This window comes from Procambarus clarkii, chromosome 18 (genome assembly GCF_040958095.1).
Source record: "Procambarus clarkii isolate CNS0578487 chromosome 18, FALCON_Pclarkii_2.0, whole genome shotgun sequence".
Lineage (NCBI taxonomy): Eukaryota > Metazoa > Arthropoda > Malacostraca > Decapoda > Cambaridae > Procambarus > Procambarus clarkii.
In genome coordinates this window covers 40,729,607-40,747,908 of record NC_091167.1, presented here as the reverse complement: position 1 = coordinate 40,747,908, position 18,302 = coordinate 40,729,607, and the positions used below count along the sequence as shown (strand labels likewise).

The following is an 18,302-nucleotide window of genomic DNA, read 5'->3' as shown; positions in this document are numbered from 1 at the left end:
TTGACTAGGACCTGCCTTACCCTACAGAGTTCTTCGTCGACTTGCTTCCATTCTGAGCTGTGGCTTAGAGCACGGTCGACATATGCGACATATATATATATATATATATATATATATATATATATATATATATATATATATATATATATATATATATATATATATGTCGTACCTAGTAGCCATAACACACTTCTCAGCCTATTATGCAAGGCCCGATTTGCCTAATAAGCCAAGTTTTCATTAATTAATTGTTTTTCGACTACCTAACCTACCTAACCTAACCTAACCTAACTTTTTCGGCTACCTAACCTAACCTAACCTATAAAGATAGGTTAGGTTAGGTTAGGTAGGGTTGGTTAGGTTCGGTCATATATCTACGTTAATTTTAACTCCAATAAAAAAATTGACCTCATACATAATGAAATGGGTAGCTTTATCATTTCATAAGAAAAAAATTAGAGAAAATCTATTAATTCAGGAAAACTTGGCTTATTAGGCAAATCGGGCCTTGCATAGTAGGCCGAGAAGTGCATTCTGGCTACTTGGTACGACATATATATATATATATATATATATATATATATATATATATATATATATATATATATATATATATATATATATATATATATATATATATATATGTCGTACCTAGTAGCCAGAACTCACTTCTCAGCCTACTATGCAAGACCCAATTTGCCTAATAAGCCAAGTTTTCATGAATTAATTGTTTTTCGACTACCTAACCTACCTAACCTAACCTAACCTAACTTTTTCCGCTACCTAACCTAACCTAATCTATAAAGATAGGTTAGGTTAGGTTAGGTAGGGTTGGTTAGGTTTGGTCATATATCTACGTTAATTTAAACTCCAATAAAAAAAAATTGACCTCATATATAATGAAATGGTTAGATTTATCATTTCATAAGAAAAAAATTAGAGAAAATATATTAATTCAGGAAAACTTGGCTTATTAGGCAAATCGGGCCTTGCATAGTAGGCCGATAAGTGCGTTCTGGCTATTAGGTACGACATATATATATATATATATATATATATATATATATATATATATATATATATATATATATATATATATATATATATATATATATATATATATATACATGTATATATATATACATAAAGAGAATTCTGTAACGTTAAATATGTATGAGTATTTATTTCTCCTCACTATCACTTTTTTATGATTATTATATTTTATTATACAAGACAGAACACGAAACAATGGCACAACAAACAATGTTCTGTCTTGTGTTGATGAAATTAATACCCTATTAATACCACCTCACCCCATCCACCTCACTCAAATGTAGATATAAACAAATCGGAGATATGTAAGTTCTATTCAGTTGTGTATGTGTAAACTAAAGTCTTTGAAAATGTAATAAGTTTTACGAAACGCGCTCAAGTGTCGCGTCAGACTAGAAATAAAAATGAATTTTGGAGAATTGATTTTTGATTTACCTCCAACAGTGAAAAGAAATGTACGAAAGATCGAGAAAATTCGTGTTAGAATTATTAATCTTACTTTTTCGGTCATATTTAATAATATATGTCTACAGGAAAGACTGCTACCAAAATATACTAATATTAAAATCACACATATACATATATATACCTATATATATATATATATATATATATGCATACATATATATATATATACATATACATACACATACACACATGTATGTGTATGTATATGTACACACACGTACATACATATATATACCCATATACATATGCATATACATAACTATACACATACACATATGCATACTCAATTTTTCAATTATGGGGTAAGGATATCTGGTTAATATATCATCTGGGAATTATGTACTGTGGGGTTGGGTTATCACTTAGTGAATCGAGGCCACCAGCTGTGGGAGCGGGGCGTCTCATCTTGGAGTAATCTTTCTAACATTGGGTCCTCTAACACTTCGATGGTGTTCCACACCCTGATGGCTTGGTACTGCAGTTTCATGTTTAGTGGCTGTATGTTCAGGAGTTCGTGGAGCTCCTGGATTGTCTGATCATATGGTGGACGGTGTTTTGCTGCTCTCCTTAGCGCCTTATTTTGCACTGCTTGCAGTTTCTGCATGTTAGTTTTCTTTATGGTGTGTAGTGGTACTGGGGGATACTCTAGATGCGGCCGAACTAGAGCCTTATATAGGTGGATCTGAATGTTAGTACTGAGGTTCGGAATCACCTCAATTTTCCTAAGACTGCTTTGGCTTTGTTTAGTCGGTCCCTTACATGAATTTGTATCCCTGTTCTATTTATCATAAGTCCCAGTATTCTGTCTACCTCCGCATATTGGATCGGCTGGTTGTCAAGGATGATGGGGTCCGGGTTTCTTTTCGCAATGTGTATTATCTGAAACTTTTGTTTGTTGGTGCTAATTTTCCATTGCTTCTCAAAGTTGTTTATGAGTTCATTACTGCCTTGGTCTTGTCGGCTAGTAGCGGCTTTGATGGGCCCGGTTGGCATATTATTTGGGTTACATCGTCAGCGTATGTGATGTATTCTCCATGTTGGGGTTGGGGTAGGTCAGCTGTATATATGTTGAATAGAGTGGGGGAGAGGCAGCTTCCTTGTGCTACTCCACTTTTCAGTTCTGTTACGTCACCCAAGTAGCCGCCGATATTAAGCCTAGCAGTTCTGTTGTCTATAAAGCTGCAGAGAGTAGCAGTAAATCTCTCAGGAAGTCCTAGTTCAGATATCTTATATTTCAGGCCTGTGTGCCACACTTTGTCGAAGGCTTTCGGAACGTCCCTAAGCACTATATTACACTGATCTTTTTTCGACACTGCGTTGGCTATATGCTCGTAGATCAGGGCTATAGCTGTATGGGCCCCTCTGCGGTTTCTAAACCCATGCTGCCTGGTGTTATACTTCCCTTCCTCCTCCATGTACTTCACAAGTCTCTGATTGATAATTTTTTCGAATATTTTACCTGGTACTTCGAGGAGCGAAATTGGCCTATAGTTTTCAGTTTGGGTTGGGGGTTTACCTGGTTTGGGGATTAATCTTATTGTGGCATTCTTGAAGTATGTGGGGAATAGTCCAGATGCAAGAGCTGCATTTATTATACATGTGTATTGATGGAGTACAATCACTGGTATGTTGGATAATACCATCTTATTTATCTTGCTGTTGCCCGGCGCCTTGTTCTTGAAACCCATAATTATTTTATGGACCTCTGCAATGGTTATGTGTTTCATAAGGTGGCAGTCATCGCGTATGTTGTTAAGGTCTATTGTTTGCGTTGGGAGTAGTGCTGCAGCTCTGTTATCGAATTCAGTTGTAATTTCCCTTTCATTAATTGGGCAAAAATGTAAGTTTTTTCCGGGTTTACCCTGAATATTTTTTTTTCCCAGAACTTCCTGAGTTCCTGTTCTTGTTCTCTCTCCTCATAGAGTTTATTTCCTGAGACGTCTATGATGTAGGGCGTTTCCTCAGAAGAGCTTCCCATCACGGTCTTTACTTTTTTCCAGAACTTTCCCGGGTTTCTGTAGTCGACTTGGATTTTGCTTATTAGGTCATCCCATTGTTTGGTGTACTCTGTTTTGCACAGATCTTGCAGCTCATCTTGTAGTTCCCTTTGTAGTCTTTTGCGCTCATCCGTTCACCCGTGTTGTGTTATGAGTTGTAGAAGGTTGTTATATCTGGTTTGTTGTGTCCTGAGCGCCTCAGTGGCTGAGGGGTGTGGGAACGTTATATGGTGAGCTACGGGGATGTGATGCTGCAACCCATCCTCCGAATTGACAGTACGATTTAATACTAAGTGTAATAAGTACACTTTCTAACTGTCATAACCAGTGCATAATTGCACTTATGGGGCTGTTACATTTACCAAACTCCCTCCCCCGATTTAATTCCCCTCGTTTTCTGTTAAGACACACAGAATTTTAGGATGAAATTTTCAATTACAATTTGCAATACACAAGTTTTAAATATCAAGAATTTTTTTTCTGGTTTATTAAACAATATAGATTTTATACAAAATTTTAAAATATCCTGAGTTATTTTACAATTTATTGATATATTTTAGTTTTGTTTTATTAGTTTTATAAAACTGTAATATCAATATAGCTATAGGTTAAGTACTAATTGTAATTAAGAAGCAATAAAATTATTATCTTCAAAAACTAAGACGGTTAGGTGAGGTTCTGGTTTTCTATTCAGTTTTTCAGGTAAACTCAAATATTCACAATATATTTGACAGTACGATTTAATACTAAGTGAAAATAAGTACAATTCCTAACTGCTATGAATAGTACATAATTGCACTTATTTGTCTCCTTACATTTACCACCCCATTTTTGGAGGACGGGCTGGATCATTCATGCATTTTTCTATGGTGCTAATCCATGTAATTAACTCAGCGTTTATGCATGATGTTTCCTTTCCATTAAAATCTGTGACACTGCTTTTGAACGCTTCCCAGTCAGTTTTAGTGTACTGAAGTCTTGGTGGTGAGGGTTTCTGAATGGGGTTAGTTGATAGCGTCATTATTATTGGTAGGTGGTCGCTTGTGCTCACAGGGCCCCTTTCTATGTGGGTGTTTAGGAAGTAGTGGTTGTTTGACAGTATTATGTCTGGTTTACCACTATGGCCTTGTCTGACGTATGTTGGGAAGTCTGGGCCCAGGTGGGTTAGATTTCCGTACCTTATCATATTGTGGATGGCTTCTCCTGCTTGGTTGTTCCTTCCATGTCCCAGTGTTCTGCGCTTGGCGTTCAGATCTCCCAGAAAGTAGGCAGGTCTGTTCCTTCTGGTAAGTTTCATGATGTCGGCCAGGGGAAGGTAAGGACGTCTTGGTGGTTGGTAGCATGTTCCTATGAAGATTATACCTTTCGTAGTTTGGAGTTCAATTGCCAGGAAGTTTTCCTGAAAGTTATCTAGAATTTTGTGTGGAATATTTCTTTTTACGGCAATTGCCGCTCCATCGTTGGCCTGGTCAGCTCTGTTGATCTGGTAAATTTTGTAATTTATTCCTCCGCCACACACACACACACACCATACCATCCCCCATAGACCAGCTACCCCAAGTCCCTTCCCCTCACCCTCCAGCACTGTCCATCCCCACCACCTCTCCCCTCTCCCCTTCTTTCCCTCACCATAACCCCTCCAAAACATACACACACAACGACACACACACACACACACACACACACACACACACACACACACACACACACACACACACACACACACACACACACACACACACAGGCTACCACCAACTCCTCACCTCAAGACATTGAGTCACCACCCCTTCTCAAACAGCCCTCACACACACGTGTATCACAGACAGGATTTGGCACCTAGGTGATAGGTTTGACCATACTAATATCAACCACCCTCCTCCTCCTCTTCCTCTCCCTCCTCACTCTCCCACTCATACTGTATCTCTCTCTCTCTCTCTCTCTCTCTCTCTCTCTCTCTCTCTCTCTCTCTCTCTCTCTCTCTCTCTCTCTCTCTCTCTCTCTCTCTCTCTCTCTCTCACTCTCTCTCTCTCTCTATCTATCTATCTCTATCTATCTATCTCTATCTATCTATCTGACCCCCTCCTGGCAAACCCTATCAAGACATAGTAAGAACAGTGACAAACATGGCAGCGAGGACTTCCAAGGGAACAGGGAAAAGTCAATGTAACCAAATGATGGAAGTGTTTGCCCAGGTCTTGGAGCATAACAGAAGGAAGATGCAGGAAATGAATAATACAATAAGCAACCTGCAAAGCGAGCTGACAGCTGCAAAAGAGGAGATTAAAACCCTTAAAGAGAACAATACTGAGACAGAGGCTCAGATAATCATTCAAAGAGAAGATGAAAATGGTACATTGGAAGCGACTGCCATAGTACAAACAACATTTGCAGAATTGCTAAAAAAGAACAAGGAAGTAATGTCCACAGTGAGGGAGGCAGCCACGAAAGCAGCCACCTTACAGGAAACAGCAAAGACCACTAGTCAGCTGCTGGAAAGAAAAAGTTCAGTGGGTATTAAAGAGCAGGAAGGCTCCAATAGGACAGAATGGAACGATAAAGACAGAGCATCAGCGAATGAAATACTAAGGAGGCTAGAGATGGAAGGGACTGAACATAGAATTGAGAAGGTTTTCAGGATCGGCTGGTACAACAAGGACAGAGACCGAGTGTTAAAGATAGTGTTTGCAAACAAGGCCACAAAGGAGAAGATTCTAACAAGAAAGAGCCACCTGCAATATGTGGGAGAATTAAAAAAATGTATTCCTCCAGAGGGACATGACAAGGAAGGAGAGAGCCATGGCTGCAGAAGAAATGAAGAAGTGCAGGGCGAGAGGAGAAAACCAGGAAGTCACAGCTCCCAACACAACATCCCCAGGGGTGAGGGGGGAACCCACAACCAGCAACCCAGTACCACCAGAAGGGAGGGCAACTCCACCACCCTTCTCTGCATAGAAACCCTTCCTACCCCAAACCCTCCCTGCCCCCACTCAAATGCTCAGCCAACTCTCCTTCCACCCTCACCCCACTCCCACCATGTCCCCCTCCCCTCCGATTAGGCAAATCGGGCCTTGCATAGTAGGCCGAGAAGTGCGTTCTGGCTACTAGGTACGACATATATATATATATATATATATATATATATATATATATATATATATATATATATATATATATATATATATATAAGGGGGGTGGTAGGAGAAGCGAACACTGTTACGTATTCAGTGTTAAATGGCAAGTTTTTCCCTGAATGCTCTTGTTCAGAGAAGTGTTCCCATTTCTGAGGCTGTGGGTCCCTATAATTGTACCAGAGGTGGTACCCCATATATATATATATATATATATATATATATATATATATATATATATATATATATATATATATATATATATGCAAACAAGCCTGAATGGTCCCCAGGACTATATACAACTGAAAACTCACACCCCAGAAGTGACTCGAACCCATACTCCCACAACTGGTATGTACAGGGACGCCTTAATCCGCTTGACCATCACGACCGGACATAAGGAAGTGATAGCCGAGGCTATATGAACCACTTCCCCGCCGGCACTCGGATGGTTATCTTGGGCATAGCATTTTATCAAATCACCTCATTCTTTGGGGCACACGTGAGGAACACAAATGCAAACAAGCCTGAATGGTCCCCAGGACTATATACAACTGAAAACTCACACCCCAGAAGTGACTCGAACCCATACTCCCACAACTGGTATGTACAGGGACGCCTTAATCCGCTTGACCATCACGACCGGACATAAGGAAGTGATAGCCGAGGCTATATGAACCACTTCCCCGCCGGCACTCGGATGGTTATCTTGGGCATAGCATTTTATCAAATCACCTCATTCTTTGGTCGTGATGGTCAAGCGGATTAAGGCGTCCCTGTACATACCAGTTGTGGGAGTATGGGTTCGAGTCACTTCTGGGGTGTGAGTTTTCAGTTGTATATAGTCCTGGGGACCATTCAGGCTTGTTTGCATTTGTGTTCCTCACGTGTGCCCCAAAGAATGAGGTGATTTGATAAAATGCTATGCCCAAGATAACCATCCGAGTGCCGGCGGGGAAGTGGTTCATATAGCCTCGGCTATCACTTCCTTATGTCCGGTCGTGATGGTCAAGCGGATTAAGGCGTCCCTGTACATACCAGTTGTGGGAGTATGGGTTCGAGTCACTTCTGGGGTGTGAGTTTTCAGTTATATATATATATATATATATATATATATATATATATATATATATATACACTGCAGCTTCCATTACAATATATCGCCAGTCGCGGTGCTAAAGAGTAAAATAAAAGCGGACACGATCACAAAAATATATCCTGTTATCGTCAGCCCAATTTTTAATTCCCTTCAATATGGACTCATAAAACGCGGGCCATTTACCACTGGGGCCACACTGGCAAAACTGCTTGATTTTTATGTTGCAAACTTAATTCTGATTGACTGAATTTAAACAAAAGAGAGAGAGAGAGAGAGAGAGAGAGAGAGAGAGAGAGAGAGAGAGAGAGAGAGAGAGAGAGAGAGAGAGAGAGAGAGAGAGAGAGAGAGAGAGAGAGAGAGAGAGGTACAGAGATACAAAGATACAGAGAGATACAGACAGACAAGGCGATGATTGATCACATTTCCGGCTGATAAGACATAGGTGAAGATTATAACAAGACGGCATTGTATTGAAAATCTGTCAGACATACAAATGAGTGGGAGAAACATAGTGCTTAGTGATCCAGCTGACATACTGGGAATGAAGTTTGACTCTTCAATTACCAGAAAAAAAGCTTCGTGTTTACCCTCGCATACTAGGCAGCCAGGAAACGTACAGCCGTATGGCGCATCTTGTACCTCCTTATCATCAGGGATTGTAAGTCCTTATATGAAGCACGAGTTCACTTCCATTTTGAGTATGCACCGCTCGCCTGGACCCGCTGAAACCCATTATTCTTCAGAATTTTGGACAAGGTGGAAATCTGTACGAGAAGACTCATCTCTAGTACTGGCCTAGAACTTCATGCAGAGCCTTCAACACATTCGATATTCCAATGGAATTAGTAGTAGTGGGCATCCATCTGTCTCGGGAGACTATGGAGCTGTGCCCTGGTTGTCTGAAGTGGCCTGTCCAGGGCGCAAAGCTAGAATAGATTGATACGGCGCAGAAGCTGTCACCCATGCAACAGGCCCCCCCCCCCCTCTCCACGGCGCCTAAAGTCTCCAATCGAAAGGCAAACGCCAATACGATTGGTTCCAACGCCGTTGCAGGAACTGTCAGAATGAGGTTGAAGGCAACAACGGACTGCCCCCAGGGGCTCCAGCGCCGGAGGTTACCTCGAAGTTGGTAAAAGAAGGCGCAGGGACTCCAAACCCGGAGACCGCCGTGGTCGGGGCCGGAGAAGAACCACCCCATCAAGGGTATGAACGACCCCAGCCTCCTGAAGCAGAGCTTGGGGCCGCACGAGTCCCAGGAGATGGACTTCCGAGTCCCGCACCTACGGGTTCCAAACTTCACATATTCATACATTAAAACATTGATTTTAACCATGATATATATATGTGCCAGTTTAGACCTATTGTCTTATGTATGACCCTCTGTCCTGCGTGACAGTGAATACCAGCATTATCCTCGCTTTAATAGGACTTAATTGAAATCCTCAGATTAGGCAAAATTGTTATTAATTTTGTCAATAAAGATGTTAATAACAATAATTCCAAACAGAGAACGTCACAACCCCTTTCACCCGAGGCCGGCTTCCTTCAAGACCACCAGAAGGAAGAGTATTAATTATTAATTAATTACATTTTTATTATAACAATAATTATAATAATAATTATAATAATAATTATTGTAATTAATAATTAATGTTCTTCCTTCTGCTTGGTCTTTAAAGCAGCCAGCCTTGGACTTCCGGGGCCGTCCTGAACAGGCTTACTGTTATGTACTAGACTAATATTCTCAAAGTTCCTCTCTTGGCCCAACTTCGTGGACAAGCAAAAGTTGGCAGCCATAACACAAGGCACTCAACCGTCAACAGCCTCTTATTGGAAGCACCATTCTCAAGAACATCATTCCATCAGCGATACATCATACCAACACTGACTACCAATTTGCAAGTTGGTCCTCAACACCTTGGTACTTGTGTAATCAGGTTGACCGAGTACGTGAAGGCTCTGGCACAGGGCTCATTCTGTGTCTTGTATGATAGTTACTAGTAAAGTTAGCATATCCCTAATGGATACTAATAATAATTTCATCAAATAAATGAGTTTATAAGGGCAGCCTTCAGATGAGCTGATGTACGATAACAGCTTCCGGTTTAATTAAAACCTGCGTGACATTCCTAATGAACCCAAACCTCAGAGTGAGCGAGAGGGAGGGAGGGGGGGAGAGAGGGAGGGAGGGAGGGAGGGAGAGAGAGAGAGGTGGGGAGAGAGGGAGGAAGGGAGAGAGGGAGAGAGGGAGGGAGGGAGGGAGGGAAGGAGATATGTAGACGATGTTACCCTATTTAAGTGTGTCTCTGGTGTTAGTTTTGGAATTATATTCACTTGCAAATCCTGTTTACCTTTCCGATCCCTGTAGTTGCTTTCCCCTTATGGTGTAGATGCCTCCTTGTCTTCTTTCTTTATTTCCTCGTCTTCATTAACTTACACGTGTTTGGAATAAATACTAGCAGCCATTTGTTTGCCCCACTCGTGGAGATTAGAAATGTCCTCATGTAACTTCCAGTAGTGTACTCTGCTTATACATTCCTCACCAGCTTTGCGTCACTTGCAGTGACAAAGCTTGATGTGTATAAGCTCGCTCCCCCTTGGACAGGTCGTTCACATGAATTAGGAACAGGTGGGGTCGCAGGACGAGCCTTGTGGGACCCCCACTTGTTACATTCCTCCAGTTCAAGACGTGGCCTGTGACTGTGACTCTCTGAGTGTGTAGTGTACAGTCACATGGCTCAAAAGTGATTGTCGTGTGCCCTCAGAGTTTCCCGAAACTGATAAACACACACACACATAAAGACCAAGCTGGCAAGCCATCAACGCACCTCAGATTCATGCGAGGAATCTGTCTGTTCTGACCCACTTAACTCGGCTGCCTCAGTCGACCATTGTGATGTTTCTATGTCTGTGATCAGTGCAACAAGTAAATATGCTGAGGCAGTAAGAACTCCCTCATCCCGCGAGTGTGTGCTAGACTCCCTCAACCTGTGAGGGAGTCAAGCACTACCTCCGCTGGTGCTTGACTCCCTCAACCTGTGAGGGAGTCAAGCACTACCTCCGTTGGTGCTTGACTCCCTCACAGGACCAGCTGGGTGAGGTGTAATTACTCCCCAACACCGACGCTGCAGTACCACCTCGGATGCAACAAGAGGATCGAAACCCTTATAACAGGCGCATGTACCCAGTCCTTTCCTCTGCCACTACACTCCTCCTCTTCCATCACACCGGCGGGGTTAAACCATCTCCTGAATGGCCTTGACATAGCGAGCGGTGCCTGGGAACGCCTTGTGTTACACAGGTTTGTTCGCATCACTCGGTTCTGGTTGAACTTTTCGTAAGAGACGAAACAAATATTAGAAATATGACTGTCGTGTCAAAAACATTAAATGGGCCCTAATTACTCAGACATCCTTGGTTGGGAAAGAAAAAGGTGTCGATGGTAATGTTTGAAACCAGGGAAATGTTTGATGGTCAATGTTAGTGTATATCTCCTCTGAGCTTGAGACTAGCAAGCTGAATAATTACATTGAGATAAATGGAGACTTTGATTTCAATAAATATAATTTCTAAGAATGAAAATAGGTAAATTTCTTATAAGATTGATGTTAATTAACAAGAGCGGCCACAAATGCTGTTCTCTCTGGTAATTTCTGCCATATTGATGTGTCCTTCAAACTATGGGAAATGTTAAAAAAAACTGAAATAACAAAAATAAAAATGGAAAACATTTAACAAGATTTTAATGTCATTATTGTCAACTGTGATATATTCGAGCCCAGAATTTATGAATTTTTTTAAAAGCTTCTTGGAATGTGTGATATTTTTATTCTGCGGAAGTAATGGCTGCATTTTAATGAAAATTTGAAAACCTTTCCAATAATGTAGATGGCCTCGTACACAGGAAGCATTGATATCTCCAGTGAGGGCTCAGGTCCTGGACGACCTGAGTACTTGTACTGCTATCTTGTACTGCTTGTACTACTTGTACTGCTATCTTGTACTGCTTGTACTGCTTGTACTGCTATCTTGTACTGTTCTCTTGTACTGCTTGTACTGTTTGTACTGCTATCTTGTACTGCTTGTACTGTTTGTACTGCTATCTTGTACTGCTTGTACTGTTATCTTGTATTGATATCTTGTACTACTACCTTGTACTGCTATCTTGTATTGCTTGTACTGCTATCTTGTACTGTTTGTACTGCTATCTTTTACTGCTACCTTGTACTGATATCTAGTACTGCTTGTACTGCTATCATGTACTGCTTGTACTGCTATTTTGTAACATAAAACATGCTGTGTAAGTTTATGATATCAATACGGTATGAGGGGCGCTCTACCGTTATGCTCTAATGCAGTATTTGATCACAAGTGTGTCCATGCCTCATCTGTTTGAGTTCACCAGCCACAGCAGCTGTGTGCGGAGATGTGCTAGTTGGAATATCTCAAATGGCGAGTTCTTGTCGTGATAATAACCTCATGGTGGTGGTAGCTGGCTTTAACCCCGATTTTTGTTTTGCCAAGAAACATGCCTAGTTATACGTAGTTGGTCATGGAGGGATGCTGAAAATTTACATAATCCTGCTGTCAATGAGGAAGTTGTTATTAAATATTGGTTTTTGACTTGGGGTGGGAGAGGAGGAGGTCTCACGTTGATTGTTTTTGTCATTGATGATGATCTTACTGAATGCATCAATGAGTATAAGGCTAGGAGTGGTGGTGGAGACCTGTCCTGGCTCCCTCCTGTGAGAGACTCCTTCCCTCACCTGTACCTCACTCGTAAGAGGCTGTTGGCACTAGAGTTTCCTCCCTCGTTGACATCTACAGTGAGAGAAGGTCACTGTTGCTGCCCTGGACAAGTTTAAGTGCAGCTGCTTATCGGATAATTTAATAACATTCAAATTCCAGCTGATGCAAATGCATGCGAGAATCTTTAATGCAATTTGCATGAGAACAAGCTCAATTATTTTTTATTTAAATTTTATTAATTTTTTTTACATCAGTGCTAGTTAGAGAGGAGGGGGGGGGGGGAGAGTAACCCTCTCAACACTAATTTAAGAGATATGCCGGGATAGAATGATCACGTTAGGGAAATTTTAATAGATCTATCTTTTAGTGTAACTTGAGGCAAGGCGTGGCGTGTCCCTGAGATAGATGACTGGCCCAGATCAGACGAAGCACCAGGGGCTCAATTTCATTAAACCCTTAAGAGGATTACGAAAGATAAATATAATATTGTAAGGTCAAAGGTCGGTGAGAAAATTTCGAGAAATAAGTTTTATGAAATTTCCGGCCAAATTTGTACATGCAAATTTCCAAAAACATGATCATGAACACTGGGATTCCTCTGGGCCTCTGAAATACATGTACATTTAAAAAAAAATTATTACCATCTATAACGATGCAACGTATGCACCAATGTATGCATCAATACAGCAGTCTCGTAGACTGCTGTATTTAGGCCAATGTATGGCCTAAATACAGCAGTCTGTGAGACCTGTTGACATCGTGCCAATAATGTTCAACACCAGCACACTGTAATCCCTGTAATTGTTGAGAAAGGTTTAAGTTTTTGTATAGGGGAAGGGGGGGGAGGGGATGCTGACTCTTGTAACATCTACGCTAACCTTAAACATGGAACCTTAACGTTCAATGTGTATTACTGGCTCTCTCCCACGGTAGAGGGATGTACTCTCTCCCACGGTAGAGGGATGTACTCTCTCCCACGGTAGAGGAATGTACTCTCTCCCACGGTAGAGGGATGTACTCTCTCCCACGGTAGAGGGATGTACTCTCTCCCACGGTAGAGGGATGTACTCTCTCCCACGGTAGAGGAATGTACTCTCTCCCACGGTAGAGGGATGTACTCTCTCCCACGGTAGAGGAATGTACTCTCTCCCACGGTAGAGGGATGTACTCTCTCCCACGGTAGAGGAATGTACTCTCTCCCACGGTAGAGGGATGTACTCTCTCCCACAGTACTCAACCATTAGTTATAAACACCGCTGTACTGGTTACCATTGTAAAGAACTGCCGAGTGTCTGTGTCTTCTGATAACTATAAAGCTATTGTCATAAACACACTATTAAACTATTGTCATAAAGACACTATTAAGCGAAGTATTTGACTATACATTCATTAATACTCTTACTCGTGAACTAAATACCTCTGACTATCACTTTGCATACAAAACGGATTATTTTAAGTTGTTAGAAAGTTATTTGTTGTCTGAAAATATTTATCAATACAACTCACAAGGCAGATATTTTTTAAATTGTTTCTTGACGCTTATAAAACATTTGACTAAGTTGTACACAACCATTTTTATAGAGAATTTCTAAGTAAAAAAAAGGATTTCGTCTAATCGCTAGACACATATATGTTAGTCAGATATAGAAATTAGTTCTTAGATGGAGTAAATTTGTTTTTAATTCTGTCTGAAATATAAGGGTCATATATAAGGTATTGTTTTACAAGGCATATACATTACTAAGGCTGATCTTAGGTAATAATTTACACCTGCCAAAGTTGATGTAGAAAAATTTGAAAGAAAAAACTGAAATTGACTTCTATTGAAACTTCTGAAAGTTAATGAATGTTAGTGGTGGCATGTTATAGTGGTGACATGTTATAGTGGTGACATGTTATAGTGGTGACATGTTATAGTGGTGACATGTTATAGTGGTGACATGTTATAGTGGTGACATGTTATAGTGGGGACATGTTATAGTGGTGACATGTTATAGTGGGGACATGTTATAGTGGTGACATGTTATAGTGGTGACATGTTATAGTTGTGACATGTTAGTGGTGACATGTTATAGTGGGGACATGTTATAGTGGTGACATGTTATAGTGGTGACATGTTATAGTGGTGACATGTTAGTGGGGACATGTTACAGTGGTGACATGTTATAGTGGTGACATGTTAGTGGTGACATGTTATAGTGGTGACATGTTATAGTGGTGACATGTTATAGTGGGGACATGTTATAGTGGGGACATGTTAGTGGTGACATGTTATAGTGGTGACATGTTATAGTGGTGACATGTTATAGTGGTGACATGTTATAGCGGTGACATGTTATAGCGGTGACATGTTAGTGGGGACATGTTATAGTGGTGACATGTTAGTGGGGACATGTTATAGTGGTGACATGTTATAGTGGTGACATGTTATAGTGGTGACATGTTAGTGGTGACATGTTAGTGGTGACATGTTATAGTGGTGACATGTTATAGTGGTGACATGTTATAGTGGTGACATGTTATAGTGGTGACATGTTATAGTGGTGACATGTTATAGTGGTGACATGTTATAGTGGTGACATGTTATAGTGGTGACATGTTATAGTGGTGACATGTTATAGTGGTGATATGTTATAGTGGTGACATGTTAGTGGTGACATGTTAGTGGGGACATATCACGGATTCTCATACAAAATACGGATACAGGAACGGATAAATATATTCATCTGTGTATGTATGTTTATTCATATGTGTGCGTGCATGTGTAAACATGTGTCATGTGTACACATGTGTCATGTGTACACATTTGTAAACAAATACGGACTTGCTGATACAAGTCTATTCTAAGGAGGCATATTTGCGGCTACAGGTGTGTAGCCCAGATGAAAAGTAAGCACAGGTGTCTACACGTGTGTACAGGATAATGCAGCTGTACATGTGTGTACACAGTTGTTTCGTGTACGCAGGTAAAAACAGATGAATAGAGAATACAGATGCACATGTATAGAATATACAGAGTACATAAACATACATAGAGTATACTGGCACATTCACATGTATAAAGTATAAAGATACAGACGCATGTATATAATATACATATATATATATATACACTCATGGCACCAATTTAACGAAAACATCACTTGGCTATATACACGTCTCCAGTTACACATTATTTTGTGTCAATATATTTTTTTCAGATGCATATTTGCTCTTTATTATTATTATTATTATTATTATTATTATTATTATTATTATTATTATTATTATTATTATTATTATGCAATTAAAAACAATATATAATGTAATAAAATAATGTGTAACCAGGAGTGAGTGAGGTGACCAAGATGAGAGGTGAGAGAAGATGCTAATGAATAAGGTTGCCAAGATGAGAGGTGAGGCTAATGAGGGGTAGGGAGGCTTGGCTTACCTGGGACACGTGGATGCTGCAGGCCTTCTCCCAGCCAAACGCTCCTGGCATTCTCGTTCGGTGTTTTGAGGCTGGTAGTTAGTAGGCCTCCCTGGCACTCGTGGTGAGTACACCTCTCAGAGTACACCCCCTGGAGGACAAGGAGTGTAGTTACATGTGCTTCACACGAGTCCCAAAACACACCACAGAGAGAGAGAGAGGAGAAGCACGGATACCAAAACAATTCCAGTTCGAGGTTTAGTTTTGAAGAGGCTTCACTTGGAATAAAGTTTATTTCCTAATATGCGGGCCTATAAACACCCTAAATATGCGCGCGGATAACACCTGTAGACTCTATAGCCACAACGGGGGCCCCTAGTAAATAGTTATAACATTTGTATATCACTACCATTTATATTTAGTCACGAATATCTGTTGGCGGCCGTTGGCACCTGAAGTGTTGGGAATTTAGTTGTCACTTGGCCAGGTGGCGCAGGCACGTGTTCAGAACCTGTCAGTGGGACTAATGGTGCTTCTCGCCAGTGTGACGCCAGAAATTATTTATTTCATCACTAGTTTATTAACTCTTGTTTTTTTCTGTTTTTCTCTCGTATATGTTAAGATTCTTCTCGTCACTGGACCTTCATTATATCTCCGCGACTCAGAACTGTTGCTCCAGACACCAGGTGTGGCTCCAGACACCAGGTGTGGCTCCGGACACCAGGTGTTGCTCCGGACACCAAGTGTTGCTCCGGACACCAAGAGTTGCTCCGGACACCAGGTGTTGCTCCGTACACCAAGTGTTGCTCCGTACACCAGGTGTTGCTCCGGACACCAGGTGTTGCTCCGGACACCAAGTGTTGCTCCGTACACCAAGTGTGGCTCCGTTCACCAAGTGTGGCTCCGGACACCAGGTGTTGCTCCGGACACCAGGTGTTGCTCCGGACACCAAGAGTTGCTCCGGACACCAAGAGTTGCTGCGGACACCAAGCAAGTTTCCAGACACTAGGCTGACAGCGTCAAACGCCACACGCTAAATCCTCCTTCACTCAATTGTTATTGTTTACATGTAAAGTCCGACCAAGAGGCCGAGACATCAGCTGGAGAGGACAGGAACTGTCTTCATGCTTATCCCCTGAGATGTCGTGCCAGTTTATCTAATATGACAGTCAGCCTCTGTCAAGATTATCGTGAAATATGAGTCAGAGAGAGGAAGATTTTGACTTCTACATATCTACTGAACACTTCTCTATGAAAAATAAATACTTTTATTTAAACAGGAAGCAAATATAATGTATTTCTGGTTCAATTTGAAGTTTTATTACATGTTTTGAGTCTCTAGTCTTAAGGCATTTGGATCCGAACCAGAGTCAAAGATCAAAAAAAAGTTTTATACAGGTTTCAAAAGACGGCTCATGGTCATCATTGCTGGCCGACACATGGAGGTACAGAGTTCGGGAGGAACCAGGCCTCAGAAAGCCGCAGCTGGTAGTGCAGAACTACTAGATCGGCCACAGGTAACACCATGAGCGGCGTGACAAGAGCAAGGAAGGCGCGGAAGAGCGTGAGAGACGCACATCCGCGCGACACCACCGCTGGGCGAGCACTGAGCAGGTGGAAGACCCAACTACCCCACGCTGCTGCTGCTGCTGCTGCTGCTGCTCTTGTGTTTGCGTGCGTGTGTGTGAACGTTGGGCAGCCATGCGTGGTGTGCGCCGCTCTCTAGACTCCTGCTCACTTGCCTGGCTCACCTCGGGGCATCACGGAGCCTGGCAGTCACTTCCTCAACCTTGTTATTTCCTTTGAGCATCGTAGTACTTTTGCCTGTACGGTTATTATGGACCTTTCATAGCTGCTCTCACCTCCTGTGTACAGGACCTCCTGTGTACAGGACCTCCTGTGTACAGGACCTCCTGTGTACAGGACCTCCTGTGTACAGGACCTCCTGTGTACAGGACCTCCTGTGTACAGGACCTCCTGTGTACAGGACCTCCTGTGTACAGGACCTCCTGTGTACAGGACCTCCTGTGTACAGGACCTCCTGTGTACAAGACCGCCTGTGTACAAGACCTCCTGTGTACAGGACCTCCTGTGTACAGGACCTCCTGTGTACAGGACCTCCTGTGTACAGGACCTCCTGTGTACAGGACCTCCTGTGTACAGGACCTCCTGTGTACAGGACCTCCTGTGTACAGGACCTCCTGTGTACAGGACCTCCTGTGTACAGGACCTCCTGTGTACAGGACCTCCTGTGTACAGGACCTCCTGTGTACAGGACCTCCTGTGTACAAGACCTCCTGTGTACAGGACCTCCTGTGTACAGGACCTCCTGTGAAGAGGACATCTTGCAATAGAACATATGTACGGGACCTGCATTGTTGGTGAGCATCACTCACCAA

General features: G+C 41.8%; 1 protein-coding gene across 1 annotated transcript in view; it reads right to left on the bottom strand.

Moving 5' to 3' along the window:
• The window catches only part of LOC123754440 (uncharacterized), a 274,623-nt gene extending 257,080 nt beyond the window's left edge, over window positions 1-17,543 (bottom strand). The window contains exon 1 of the mRNA XM_069326534.1: window positions 15,925-17,543. The gene's annotated coding sequence lies outside the window, so the exon portion shown is untranslated. The remainder of the gene's footprint in view (window positions 1-15,924) is intronic.
• Between the last annotated feature and the right edge of the window lie 759 nt (window positions 17,544-18,302).